Source organism: Garra rufa, unplaced genomic scaffold (genome assembly GCF_049309525.1).
Source record: "Garra rufa unplaced genomic scaffold, GarRuf1.0 hap1_unplaced_001, whole genome shotgun sequence".
Classification (NCBI taxonomy): domain Eukaryota; kingdom Metazoa; phylum Chordata; class Actinopteri; order Cypriniformes; family Cyprinidae; genus Garra; species Garra rufa.
Window position 1 is genome coordinate 20,323,727 of NW_027394276.1, and position 15,000 is coordinate 20,338,726.

The 15,000-nt window shown below is 37.7% G+C and overlaps 5 non-coding genes across 5 annotated transcripts; all 5 read left to right on the plus strand.

Moving 5' to 3' along the window:
* Positions 1-1,285: 1,285 nt before the first annotated feature.
* LOC141303362 (5S ribosomal RNA) lies at positions 1,286-1,404 on the plus strand. The gene has a single exon (XR_012343343.1). It is a non-coding gene; the product is annotated as a 5S ribosomal RNA (ribosomal RNA).
* An 84-nt stretch (positions 1,405-1,488) lies between these two features.
* On the plus strand, positions 1,489-1,607 carry LOC141303367 (5S ribosomal RNA). The gene has a single exon (XR_012343349.1). It is a non-coding gene; the product is annotated as a 5S ribosomal RNA (ribosomal RNA).
* Positions 1,608-4,674: 3,067 nt separating this feature from the next.
* On the plus strand, positions 4,675-4,793 carry LOC141303211 (5S ribosomal RNA). Its single transcript, XR_012343195.1, has one exon. It is a non-coding gene; the product is annotated as a 5S ribosomal RNA (ribosomal RNA).
* An 84-nt stretch (positions 4,794-4,877) lies between these two features.
* Positions 4,878-4,996, plus strand: LOC141304006 (5S ribosomal RNA). Its single transcript, XR_012343973.1, has one exon. It is a non-coding gene; the product is annotated as a 5S ribosomal RNA (ribosomal RNA).
* A 5,038-nt stretch (positions 4,997-10,034) lies between these two features.
* On the plus strand, positions 10,035-10,153 carry LOC141303331 (5S ribosomal RNA). Its single transcript, XR_012343313.1, has one exon. It is a non-coding gene; the product is annotated as a 5S ribosomal RNA (ribosomal RNA).
* Positions 10,154-15,000: the final 4,847 nt, after the last annotated feature.

Genomic DNA, 15,000 nt, shown 5'->3' on the forward strand with positions numbered 1-15,000 from the left:
TCAAAAGACCAAAACCTATGTTTATTGGTTGAATAGATGACAGTTTGAACCAATCGGGGCACAGGGGTGGGACTAAGCATCAACAATCGTTCCTGTTTGGCTCAGAGGACCAAAACGTATTGATTTCATCTGACGAATCAGTGCTGAGGAAATGTGATGACGTAATCACGCTTACCACGGAGCCTCTGAATATCCAAATGAGACAAATGCGATATCACTGAAAAGAGTAGACTCTGTACTTTACGATACTTTTTAAAGCATTCAAATTGGATAAGCGGTTCAAAAGTTATTAAACATTTAAGAACAATAGTTATTTTTAGCCGCCGGCGGCTGTCTCGGTCTTTGAGGGTTAACAGAGTTTACCTGTTTTTAGGGTATGGACAAATGAACTGTATTCTTTTAACAGAGTTTACCTAGTTTTATCGTGTTGTTTTAAAGTCTTTTATGTGAACCTTGTAAATACACCAAATCTATTTAAACCAATTTTCTTTTATGTCTCATTCTTTTAACCACTAGTCATCTCTCACAGTTAAATCTGACCCCATTTTAGTCTTGTAACTCGGCTGATAAGGCCGATTGTTACACTTTTATGGGAGACCGCCTGGGAATACCAGGTGCTGTAAGCTTTTGCCTTTTCTTCACTATTTATATAATATGCTGGCTTTTATGGAGGCTGATCTTTAACCCCTTAACTGTCACCCCCATTTTTTTAAATATGCGTGAACGTGCACTATCCTAACTTCAATTGTTGTAATTCATGAACACTTTGGAATACAGATCTAAGGTTGGTCTCTTTTTAAAGAAGACAATCAGCAGATTATTGCAGAAGTGGAATTTAAAAAAATAAATAAAGTAGCAACAAATTATAGAAGTTTAAATTTACTGTAAATAAAATGCACTGTACAATTTTTATTATATTTTATATAAAATACATATTTTACATAACAGGTTTTATCCTAAAGTTGATATTAAATTGAAGCCTCACATCTAAATAAGTTATGTTCCAAATTTGAAGTTGATATGAAAAAAAATAAGGTTCCTGTGAAAGTTTGTTTAGGGCGTTATACCACAAACAGCCACCGGGTGCCATCCAAATGCCATATATATTTTTTATGCATTTTTCTGTCACAAAAGTCTAAATTTTTCAGAGAATTTTCGTTCTATCACAAAATAACCACCAAATATGCAATCCTGAGAAGCTTTTGCCTTTTCTTCACTATTTATATAATATGCTGGCTTTTACGGAGGCTGATCTTTAAATAGCCCACTTTTTGGAGCAGCCCTCGCTTATGGCCATATCGCGCTGAGAGCGCCCGATCTCGTCTGATCTCGGAAGCTAAGTAGCGTCGGGCCTGGTTAGTACTTGGATGGGAGACCGCCTGGGAATACCAGGTGCTGTAAGCTTTTGCCTTTTCTTCACTATTTATATAATATGCTGGATTTTACGGAGGCTGATCTTTAAATAGCCCACCTTTTGGAGCAGCCCTCGCTTATGGCCATACCGCGCTGAGAGTGCCCGATCTCGTCTGTTCTCGGAAGCTAAGCAGCGTCGGGCCTGGTTAGTACTTGGATGGGAGACCGCCTGGGAATACCAGGTGCTGTAAGCTTTTGCCTTTTCTTCACTATTTATATAATATGCTGGCTTTTAGAAAGACGTGTTTTACCGCTCTATTTATTACAATCATTTACATGTATTATAGAGTTTTAAGTGTTTTACATGTTTTTTAGGCCATTTTATTACTCTTAACATTTTAAGTGTATGTGTCTTTAATAAATGGATGGTTGGCCTGTCATGTGACTAGACACATGACAGGAAGCAGGAAGTACAACTGTATAAGAGAGCAGCATGACAAACAAAGGACAGTCACCAAACTGTTGGATTGAGGAGTTGCTAATTTTAGAGCTCACCTTTCCATTCACCACCTGCAAACTTTGGATTACACTTTCTGTGGATTGTATATACACTGGTGGACACTCACATTGGACTTATCAACACACTGGGGTTCTTGGACTGTTTTTAGGGTATGGACAAATGAACTGTATTCTTTTAACAGAGTTTACCTGTTTTTAGGGTATGGACAAATGAACTGTATTCTTTTAACAGAGTTTACCTAGTTTTATCGTGTTGTTTTAACCCTCTGGGGTCTGAGGGTGTTTTGGGGCCCTGAAAAAGTTTTGACATGCCTTGACATTTGTGCTTTTTTCAGTATGTTAAAAACATATTAATATCCTGAATCTAAATACATTGTAATTAGCACAAATTGGACTACAAAAATATGTAAGCAGCATGAATGTACATTTTTAAGTTTTTGAGAAAACAACGTTTATGCGTGCATAGTGAAAAACTAAATTTTTGGAGTCACTGAAATAAGGCCATCTAACACATACAGAATATTGGTTCTCGGGACTTTCGAGAATTGGATGTGGTAGGCTTGGTTTTTTTCTACCAAACGATGTGAAAATCATCTAGTTCACTTGTTTTCACAAAACAGTATATAGATTTACATTTTTGAAGACACTTTTTGTTTCGAATGGCTGTATGCGAGAAGGCGTGAATCATCATGAATAATGCTGTGATTTACACCTGAGAAGACAAAGACCTGCATAATGAGCCGCATAATGAGCCATTCAGTCGGATGTTGACTAAGAGGAAACAACAGAAAGAATAAAGGAAAAATGAAAGGACAAAATAAATATTTTGTTTGAAACGTATTTTGAATATATTTAACTATCACGTAAAATAACTTGAGATTCACTTGTGAGTGCAGTTAAACTTTTTATTAGGAACAAAAGTAATAAACAACACAGAAGTCAAGATGTCGTGGGTGCAATATCCAAATCACTCGCAGGAAACTTGAACACAGGAAAACGGGGAACAGCAGAAACTGCAAAGAAAACAAGTAGATGTGAGCAACACAGTGATCTGACAAAGACAGAGCTAACATGGAGAAAATACATACACTACCAGCCAAACTTTTTTATTATTAAAAGTTTTTTTTTTTTTAAGTGAGCAGTTTTTTTTACATAGTAAACCTATTTCACAAAATTAGATAATTATTTTTCTTTAAAAAAGTACCTTTGACTGGTAAGTGTATAGGTGTATAACAGTTGCAAATAAAAACAGTGCAAGATAAATACAGGTGTGAGGTTTGTAATGAAGTGATACAGGAGAAACCATACATCTTCTACCTTTCATACAGATTACTTAAAAAGAGAATATTATTTTTTTATTTGAATTGGTTTATGTAAACGTAAACATTTCAAGCTTTCTACAAGTATATGCATTATGTTTGTGAGGCACGTAATCACTGAGATTTAGGTTGTTTCATTTATGAGTCAGTGAAAAGATATAACAGAGACAGTGAAGGCAGAGCGTGTGCCCTGTCTGTTTTCTTATTTTCATAAAAGCACAGTGTATACAAATAAAAATATACACTCTACAGTTTCGAATGATGTATTGGTTGTATTTGTACGATCAAAACTGACGGAGAATTTTACATTCTTTTCGGCGTTATTACAAAAGCGTGCCTCAAAACGCGCCGGCGCGTTTTTCGACCAAAGGGGGTCGAAACATCCTGAGACATGAGACATTTAGATGCAGTGAAATGAAACATACTTTATAATGTTTCACTTGCTGTAGTCAGGAAATACAGTTGGCAAAAAGTCTTAACTGGTAAAATGTGTGCACATTCTGTCACAGTAACAACTAACAAGCAGGCTAATAAAAGAAAAAAACTTACTTGTGTAAATATTTCCTCTGCTGGTTCACGCTGTGTCTCATATAATGTTCATCTTCTGAAGTAAGTTTTATTCCTGACAGCCCATCTTCTTCCAGAAAGGACTAACTTGAAAGAAAAGAAACTGCTTTCTCCTTTGTTTACCGTGATGTGGGCGTCTACTTTTGGCGCGGCGCCCTCACGTGGACGATTTGAATTTGAAAAGAGAATCGCTCTTGGGCGTGATCTAATTAAAACTAATGAAGCAGACAAGAGAGACTGGACATCGTGTTGGTTTCATACGGATTACTTTATCACAGAATATTTGATTTCGATATTACATTACTTCATTTGAAAGTATAGATATCAAGCTTCCTCTAGATATATTGCTCATGTCTCTGTGTTGTGTATTGGCTGAGTTATAATCTATTTTAATGACGCGTTTCTGAATGAAGATCACGGAGATCAACGCGGCAGACAGCACACCCTTTTTGTTTTCTTTATTTTGTGAAATCACAATATTTTTTTGGTTTTGTGAGTATATACAAATAAAAGTAGACCCTTTACAGATTCGATTGATGTACTGCTTTTATCTGTACAATCAGAAATGACCGAGTAATTGAAGTTCCTTTTGGGAAACTGCCACAAAACGCGTATACGCGTGTTTGGACCCCAGGGGGTTAAAGTCTTTTATGTGAACCTTGTAAATACACCAAATCTATTTAAACCAATTTTCTTTTTTGTCTCATTCTTTTAACCACTAGTCATCTCTCACAGTTAAATCTGACCCCATTTTAGTCTTGTAACTCGGCTGATAAGGCCGATTGTTACACTTTTATGGGAGACCGCCTGGGAATACCAGGTGCTGTAAGCTTTTGCCTTTTCTTCACTATTTATATAATATGCTGGCTTTTACGGAGGCTGATCTTTAAATAGCCCACTTTTTGGAGCAGCCCTCGCTTATGGCCATACCGCGCTGAGAGCGCCCGATCTCGTCTGATCTCGGAAGCTAAGCAGCGTCGGGCCTGGTTAGTACTTGGATGGGAGACCGCCTGGGCATACCAGGTGCTGTAAGCTTTTGCCTTTTCTTCACTATTTATATAATATGCTGGCTTTTACGGAGGCTGATCTTTAAATAGCCCACCTTTTGGAGCAGCCCTCGCTTATGGCCATACCGCGCTGAGAGCGCCCGATCTCGTCTGATCTCGGAAGCTAAGCAGCGTCGGGCCTGGTTAGTACTTGGATGGGAGACCGCCTGGGAATACCAGGTGCTGTAAGCTTTTGCCTTTTCTTCACTATTTATATAATATGCTGGCTTTTAGAAAGACGTGTTTTACCGCTCTATTTATTACAATCATTTACATGTATTATAGAGTTTTAAGTGTTTTACATGTTTTTTAGGCCATTTTATTACTCTTAACATTTTAAGTGTATGTGTCTTTAATAAATGGATGGTTGGCCTGTCATGTGACTAGACACATGACAGGAAGCAGGAAGTACAACTGTATAAGAGAGCAGCATGACAAACAAAGGACAGTCACCAAACTGTTGGATTGAGGAGTTGCTAATTTTAGAGCTCACCTTTCCATTCACCACCTGCAAACTTTGGATTACACTTTCTGTGGATTGTATATACACTGGTGGACACTCACATTGGACTTATCAACACACTGGGGTTCTTGGACTGTTTTTAGGGTATGGACAAATGAACTGTATTCTTTTAACAGAGTTTACCTGTTTTTAGGGTATGGACAAATGAACTGTATTCTTTTAACAGAGTTTACCTAGTTTTATCGTGTTGTTTTAAAGTCTTTTATGTGAACCTTGTAAATACACCAAATCTATTTAACCCTTTAAGACCTGCCATAGAACAATTCCGCCAGAGTATATCTTTGTATTTTCACTTGCTGTGCTGTCATTCTTTTGAGTATTTTTATATACCATACATCAATACAATCCTTACACCCCCAATTTGAAGGCTGTGTATGTAAGAAATCCATAGTAACTAAGTAAATAGCTCGAAAGTGCAAAAAACAAAAAAAAACATGAAAAAACGTGTTTTTTTTCTGCATATTTTATTAAATACAGAAATATGACAAATGTAAACCTCAAACATGTCAATGTAAAAAACTTGCATAAAACATTTTAAAACTACACAAAATTGATTTGGACTGTGTACATCAATTTGGTTGTGAGATACACTCATTTTTATAAACAGTGCGTTGTGAAGTCAAACTGGTAACGTATTGCTTTTGAGAGCAATGTTGATTGAACAACTAAAAGGAGCATGTAAAATACTCAATACACTACTCTAAAATCTGCACTTCATCAGAACTGAAAATGCAGAATGGATGTGGTGAGACTTACACCACAGTTCATGTCCATAAAAATGCAGAGGGGCACCTGGCATGCCTCACACATGAGTGGGGTGCATTTATTATTCGTGTGGTCGAACAGATAACATTTTGCTTTTGAGAGCAATTTTTTTTTAGATGGAACAATTCATTGGAAAAATAAATAAATAAAAACCATGTCTGATATTCTCATGTAAAAAGAAATAATAATAATAAATACACTGTACATAATCAGACCTAAACACACTGAAAGGCACCCCTACATAAACACAGGCAACCCTAGCTGTGATAAGACTTGTGGCAGTTCCTGTCCAGAATAACACATAGGGGCACTTGGCATGACTCACACATGAATGGAGTGCATTTCCCACACTGTCTGCATTTCCTGCGTCCCTGTGTGGCTTTTTTTGAGCCAACTGTACCAGAAATGGCAACAGGTAAGTGCTTGTAGCCGTCCCGTGCTGGCTGTAGGGACACCCCACACAACTCCTCTGTCAACTGCTCTTGGAAGGCCTGGTGTGTCATGGGCTGCTCCCTTTTGCTGCTACACAGTTGCTTGTGCAGCAAGTAGCTGTTTGTGACAGCAATGTCAATGAAATGGTGCAGCACAGTCATGTACCACTTCCTGCTTTTTTTCCATGAGGAATAGTAGCCAATCAATTGATCTGAAAGATCAACTCCCCCCATAAATTGATTGTAATCTTTTACAGCCGGAGGAACTGGAACATCTACATTCTTGTACCCACTGTTGGATTTGCACACTCTTTTTACAGTGTCCCCAGAGTATGCAGTGTGCAGAGTAGTGCACACACTCACCTCCCGGGTGTCCATCCATTTAGCGAAAAGGAGTGATCCCTGTCTGATCCACCTTATTGATCCCCGTGGAGATTTCTTTGTCAGCGCATTCACTTTGGTTTTTGGGACACCAATTCTTGTGTCCCTGATGGTTCCACAAGCTCCAAACCCCAGGTTATAGAGGTGCTGGAAAAGTACAGGGCTGGTATAAAAATTATCACAGTAAATGTGATATCCAGATCCCAAAAACTCCTTTCTGACCAGTGACATCACAGCATCGAATGAAAGTCCCTTCCCACTTACAACATTGGACTTTCCTGTGTAAATGTTGAAATCCACTGTGTAGCCACTACTGTCACACAACACAAACAGTTTTATTCCCCATTTTGTTGGCTTATTTTTTATGTACTGCTTCAGGCTGATTCTGGCTTTGGTGGCTACCATACGCTCATCCACAGAAAGGTTTTTGTCAGGGTGGTAGACAGCTTTGCAGGCTACACGTAAACTGTCGTATAGAGGCTGTATTCTGTGCAGACAGTCATACTCATCTGTCCCTTTTTTTCTGTCATTGGCAGCATCTTCTGCAGGGTCACTCAAATGGATGTTCCATGTGATGCTAAGGAACCGGTCTCTTGACATGACCTTTTGAGGGTAGGGAGCATGAAAGATGGATTTGACACGCCAGTAATCTCTAAGCTTTGGAAGCTTTAGAATGCCCATGTATAGTGTGAGGCCAATGTATTTGCACATTTCTTCTTCTGTGACTTCAGTCCATTTGAATTTTTTTCCTGCAGCAATATTTCGTGCTGCTTTTTTATTAGTGTTGGCACACAGTGTTTTGATAGCTGACTTGTCAAAATACATTTTGAAAAGTTCAATGGGTGTTGGGTTGTCCAGAGAAGTTGACAGAGGTGGCTGCACACCTGGCTTTCTTTTGGGCAGGAAAAGATGGGGGGATTGAGGCAAATGGTCAGGGTCCTTTTCTGTTTTCCACCCACCAGAAATATCAGGTGCTGTCTCTAAAGTACGGCCATTGCCACGGGACCTTTGGCTCCGACTTCTGCAGCCTCTGTTGTTAGCCCTCCGACCATACCCTCTCCCTCTACGAACAGGCACGAATGACCCTGAGGTGCAGGGTGGCTCTGAGGGTTCCAATAAAGGCTCTCTAATATCTTCAGCCCTACAACAAAGAAATAAGTTAAATAGTTAAAAACGTTGTAAATGGTGCATCATGTGCACATGTTCATTCTGGGTTTGTTTTGTTTCTTTTCTAACTGAAAAGCAAAGCATATTTCATGAATATACAAGTTAGATGTTTTTGTCACAAAACCAATTTAGAAATGACTAAATTAAATGCTGCACCATGTCCTCCGGTTCATTCTATGTTGGTTTTGTTTATTCTCCAACTCAAAAGCAAAGCATATTTCATGAATATATAAGTTTCTGGCACAAAATCAATATAGAAATGACAATAAATTACACATCATGTGCTCAGGTTCATTTCTATTTGTTTTGTTTATTCTGTAAATCAAAAGCATATTTCATGAATATATACTTACGTGTCCTGGGATGGATCTTTTTCTTCAAAAATGTTGGCTTCATCCCCTCTACAAATTGGCATGGATGGCTCTGAGGGCTCCAATGGCTCTCTAACATCTTCAGCACTACAACAAAGATGATAAGTAAAATTGTAAATAAGTTAATGTTTTTGGCACAAAAGCAGAATAGAAATGACAAGAGTTGGTGCATCGTATGTTCAGTTTCATTCTGTGTTTGTTTTCTCCAACTCAAAAGCAAAGCATATTTCATGATTATATAAGTTAATGTTTTTGGCACAAAAGCAGTATAGAAATGACAAGAGTTGGTGCATCATATGTCCAGTTTCATTCTGTGCTTGTTTTCTCCAACTCAAAAGCAAAGCATATTTCATGATTATATAAGTTATGTGTTTTTGGCACAAAAACAATATAGAAATCACTACAGTAAATGCCACGTCATGTGCTCAGGTTCATTATATGTTTGTTTTGTTTATTCTCTAACTCAAAAGCTAAGCATATTTCATGAATATGTAAAGTAGGTGTTTTTGGCACAAAACCAATATAGAACAGACAAGAGTACATGCCGCGTTATGCGCTCACGTTCATTTTATGTTTGTTTAGTTTATTCTGTAACTCAAAGGGCAAATAATAAATGAATGTGTACTTACATGTCCTGGAAAGGATCGATTCCTTCAATAAAGTCAGCTTCGTCCCCACTAGAAACTGAATCCGGAACAGATGAGCAGTCGGAGAGCTCATCTTCATCAGCCGAGAATAGTAGCTCCAAAACCTCAGAGTCCGTGTACTTTTTTTTTCTCTTTGCACGTTGTGCAGACGTAACGTTACGCTCAGGAGTGTGTGGTTGTGCTTGCATTTATAAATGTGTGTGTGTGTGTGTGTGTGTGTGTGTGTGTGTGTGTGTGTGTGTGTGTGTGTAAGAGGAATGTCGAAGTAACAGATTTCAATGAGGAAAATAAGATGATGAGGAGCAAAACGCAGCAGAGAATCATGCACAGCATTCAATTCAAACGTCGCGCGCGGTGACGTCATCACATGTGACAAACCTTGGGGTCATAGTGCACAGAACGTAATTACATCATAGGAAAACGTAAATGCAACAGCCAGCCCCCGCAAATCTATGAAACGTGTGCAAAGACGCACAAACCATTTAATTATTTTTTTTGTTGTAAACGATTATTATGCAATTTGTGCAGACTCGTTACAATGTGAAAGCAACGCAACAGGAGCATATTGTAGGCTTGATCTGAATGTGTAACTTCTCCGATTTTGTATGCAAAAATAATTATTGTGCTAGCTACTTGGTTTCATTTTCTATGGGCTTTTAAACAGAGACACGCAAACGGGAGCGCCGACGCTCCCTTCGGTTTTAAAGGGTTAAACCAATTTTCTTTTATGTCTCATTCTTTTAACCACTAGTCATCTCTCACAGTTAAATCTGACCCCATTTTAGTCTTGTAACTCGGCTGATAAGGCCGATTGTTACACTTTTATGGGAGACCGCCTGGGAATACCAGGTGCTGTAAGCTTTTGCCTTTTCTTCACTATTTATATAATATGCTGGCTTTTATGGAGGCTGATCTTTAAATAGCCCACTTTTTGGAGCAGCCCTCGCTTATGGCCATACCGCGCTGAGAGCGCCCGATCTCGTCTGATCTCGGAAGCTAAGCAGCGTCGGGCCTGGTTAGTACTTGGATGAGAGACCGCCTGGGAATACCAGGTGCTGTAAGCTTTTGCCTTTTCTTCACTATTTATATAATATGCTGGCTTTTACGGAGGCTGATCTTTAAATAGCCCCCTTTTTGGAGCAGCCCTCGCTTATGGCCATACCGCGCTGAGAGCGCTAGAGAGCAATAGGAAGTGGTTGGCAGCAGTTGGGAGAGGAAGGCTCTCCTCCATTTTGTGTTTGATTTTTTTTTGTTGGTTTTGTGAGTGGTTTTACTTTAAGTTAGTTTTTTTGTGTTTTTTTCAGTTATAAAACCACCTAACAGCAGCATTTTTGCTGGCTGGAGGGTGGTTAAACCTTTTTTTTCTTAACTTATTTTTCTTTAAAAAAACGGACGGATTAATGGATTACGAAACAGAACTGGCTGGAGAGAGACGGATGGCAAACGACACTGGACTGGCAGGAGGAACACGCACGGCAATGGACACTGGACTGGCTGGAGGAACATGCACGGCAAACGAGACTGGACTGGCAGGAGGAACACGCACGGCAAACGACATTGGACTGGATAAACGACCACGAGCTACAAATGGAAAAAAACAGGAAGTAAGAGAAAAGTTTGTTGAGCGACAATATTTAAAGGAAGCTACAGTGATTGTGAATGTGGAGAATGTGATTGGGGTGAGAGCGGAGGACATTATTAAAGCTGTAACGGAACAATGTGGACATGGCAAAATTTTAGCACTAAGACCAAGACAAGGGAAAGAATACGAACTGACAATGGAAAAAGAAGAAACGTGTGAAAAACTAATTGATGGACTAAGAATAAAAGGAGTGGACTGTGAAGTAAAAAATCTACAAAACAGGGATTATGTTGTTTCCTTCATGCACCTGCCTGTCTACCTGGATGACAAAGAAATTTTAGGAAAATTGGAGGGATGGGGAGTTGATCCCATTACCAAAATTAAAAGAAGACGCTACCCGGGCACCGACATTGAAGATGGAACAAGGTTCCTTAAGGTGAGGTTCCCCAAGCAAGTGGCATCGTTGCCATATAGCACACGGCTAGAAACAGCCGAAGGGCCGCAGTACTTCCGGGTGATGCACAGCCATCAGGTGAAGACCTGTAGGCTGTGCATGAGCCCGGATCACCCGCTAATAGAATGCCCAAATTTTGTGTGCTACAAATGTGAGGAGAGGGGACATTTTGCACGAGATTGCAATGCTGTCAGGTGCCCGGGGTGTCAGGAAGTTTTAAATAAATGTGAATGTTGGATGGAGGGAGAGGAAGGAGGAAGGGAAGAACAGGTGGGCAGACAGGTGCATGAAGGAAACAACGAGGAGGAAGGACTACAACAAAAAGAAACGGAAGGAGGACCGAGCTGCAGAGAGGAAGGAGAAAGAAGAGAAGACAACATTAATAATAACGAACAAACAGTGGAGCAGGACACTCAATGGACAGAGATGGAGATGTCGGACAGTTTTAATACTTTTCTGGGTGATGTGGAGAGAGATGGGCAAGGAAGGTTGGATCAAGTTAAAGAAACGGACAATGAAGAGGGAATAAAGATGGACAAAATGGACAAAGACAGAGGAGGGAAAGGACAAATAAGAAGGAGAGCACTGAAGGTAAAACCAAATTTGGAAAGTGCAAGAAAAAAGATTATGACAGAGACTAACAGATTTGATGTGCTAAGGGTCCTGGAGGGAGAAAATGATGAATAATGATTTTTATGTATTTTTTTTATTTACTTTTAATGGTTTTAAGTTGTGTTGCTTTTAATGCAAGGGGTCTGATGGACATGAGGAAGTTTGAAAAAGTAAAAGAAAAATGTAAAAGGGAAGACATTGTTGCATTACAAGAAACAAACTGGAGAGAAAATGTGATGAATGATTATAAAAAGAGATGGGATGGAGGTATTTTATATAATAATGGAGATGGGCGGGCTGGGAGAGGTGTGGCTTTTTTAATGAAGGACGATGTTTTTAAAGTGAGTAAAAGTGTGTATAAGGACAAGATGGGGAAATGTTTGGTAGTTGAGACAAAATATGAAGGAAGAGATTTGATTTTAGTAAATGTACATGCACCAGTGGAAGATAAGGAAAAGAAAGAGTTTTTTAATGTTTTAAGAAACATTGTAAAGAAGTATAAAGAAATAATTATGATGGGGGATTTTAACACAGTTTTTAGTAAACAGGATATGGCTGAAGGAATGGTTTTTAAAACAGATACAGGAAGAAAAGAATTAAAAGCATTAATGGATGAAAATAATATGATAGATGTGTGGAGAGAAAGAAATGAAAAGAAAAAAGAATTTTCGAGAAGACAAATAGTAGGGCAGTTTGTATGCCAAACTAGAATTGACTATGTTTTATGTACAAGAAATGTGGAGAATTTTATAGAAAATATTAAGTACAAAGAAACAAGTTTTAGCGATCATAAGATTTTATCTTTTAAGTTGGACTGGAGTCAAATGCAAAGAGGTCCGGGAGTATGGATTTTAAATACACAGATTTTAAAGAATGAAGATTATGTTTTAAAAGTGAAAGAAATTATAGAAAAAGAAAAGGAAAATGGAATGTATGAAGAGGATAAGAGAATATGGTGGGAGAGTGTAAAGTTTTTAATCAAAAAATTCTCAATCAGGTATTGTAGTGTTATTCAGAAATGCAAAAGATCCAAAGAAAGAGGAATAAAGGAAAGTTTGGAAATGGAACTGAATAAAGAATTTCAAGACATACAAAAGATAAAGGAAATGGAGGGGAAACTGAAAGAAATAGAAGAAAAGGAATATGAGGGGGCGAGGTTAAGAAGCAAAGCAAAATATGTGGTGGAGGGAGAAAAATGTACAAAGTTCTTTTTTGATCTGGAAAAAAAGAGAGGGAAAGCTGAAACGATAAAAGAAATAAGAGGGGAGAATGGGGAAATTGTAGAAGGGAATGAAAAGATTTTAAAAGAAATAAAGAATTTTTATGAGGATCTGTTTAGTGCAAGGGGGGTGGAAGAGGAGGAAAAAAAGGAACTGTTGAATCAGATAAAAGCAAAAGTAAGTGAGGAACATAAAAAAGAATGTGACCAAGAAATCAGGGAAGACGAGATTGAAAGAGCAATAAATCAACTGAATAAAAAGAAAAGTCCAGGAATAGATGGTTTGGGAACTGAATTTTATGTTTGTTTTAAAGAAGTTTTAACAAAGATTTTAAATGAGGTTTTTAAAGAAATTTTTGAAAAGGAAGAGATTAATGAAAGAACAAGGATGGGGTTAATGAAATTGATATATAAAAGGAAAGGAGAAAAAGTAGATCTAAAAAACTACAGACCAATCACGATGTTGAATACAGATCTTAAGATTTTAGCGAAGGTTTTAGCAAACAGATTAAAGGAAGTAATGCCAAGTATAATTAAAACAAACCAAGCATATGGAGTCAAAGGAAGAGATATAGCCGACATAACAATGAGTATAAGGGACACGATATGGTACATGAAAGAAAAAAATGAAGAAGGATATATAATTAGTTTGGATTTTGAAAAAGCTTTTGATAGGGTTGAGCATGGGTATTTATTTGAGGTTTTAAGGAGTTTTGGGTTCGGGGAAAATTTTATTAAATGGATTGAGATTTTATATAAGGGTGCACTAACAAAGATAAAATGTAATGGGTTTTTAACAGAGTGTTTTAAAATAACAAGGTCAATAAGACAGGGTTGTCCACTCTCAGCATTATTGTACTCACTTGTTTCTGAACCCTTGGGACTGGCTATAAAACAGAATGAAAGAATAATAGGGATAGAAATTGAGGGAAATAAGGCTGAGGGGAAAGTTTTTCAATATGCTGATGACACAACAATAATTGTAAAGGGAAAAGAGAGTGTTAAAGAAGTTATGAAGGTGGTAAAAGAATATTGTAGTGGGTCTGGAAGTAAAGTAAATGAGGAGAAAACGGTATATATGAGATTTGGTAAAGCTATGGTTTTAATGGATTGTTTTAATTTTAAGGAAGTGGAAGAAATGAGGATTTTAGGAGTTGTAATGGGAAAGAATGAGAGGAAAGTAAGAGATGAAATGTGGGAGCAACTAGTAACAGATATAGAGAGAAGATTAAATTTTTGGAAATTGAGAACTTTAAACTTGAAGGGGAAGGTTTTAATATTGAATGTTTTAATGGTTTCTAAACTTTGGTATGTTTTATATGTTTCTGAAATACCTTTATGGACAGAACGGAGGTTGAAGAAATGTTTTCTTGACGTTTTATGGGAGGGGAAACCAGCAAGGATTGCACATAATACGATTTTAGGGGCGATAGAGAAGGGGGGCTTAGGTTTAATGGATGTGGAACAGCGAAAAAATGCGTTGAGAGTAAAAATTGTTAAGAAATACCTGCAACAAGATAACAAAACTGAGTGGAAAAAAACAATGAAATACTTTTTAAACAAATGTGGGGATTTTAACATGGGGGACGGAATATTATGGATGAAAACAAAAATTTGGATGACGGAAGGATTACCCGAATTTTATAGAGAAATTTTTAGTGCCTGGGGGAATTTTTTAACGAAAATCGAGTACAATCCGCATGGAAGAGAAAACATTTTAAATCAACCTCTGTTCTTAAATAACAACATTTTAAAACAAGAGAAAGCAATATTTTTTAAAAAATGGATGGATGTGGGGATAACAAGAGTGAGAGATGTTTTGTATGAATTTAAAGAGGGTTTTTTACCGATACAATATATTGTGGATGCGATGGAGGAAGCAAAAGAAGAATACAGTAAACAAGAAATAACAAATAAATATGAAATTATTAAAAATGCAATACCCAAAGAGTGGATTAAAAGAATAGAGAGTATGGAAGGAGAGCAAACAGAGGGAAATATTTTTGTGAAACTGGGGGGAAAAATGTATGATTTTAAAGAATGT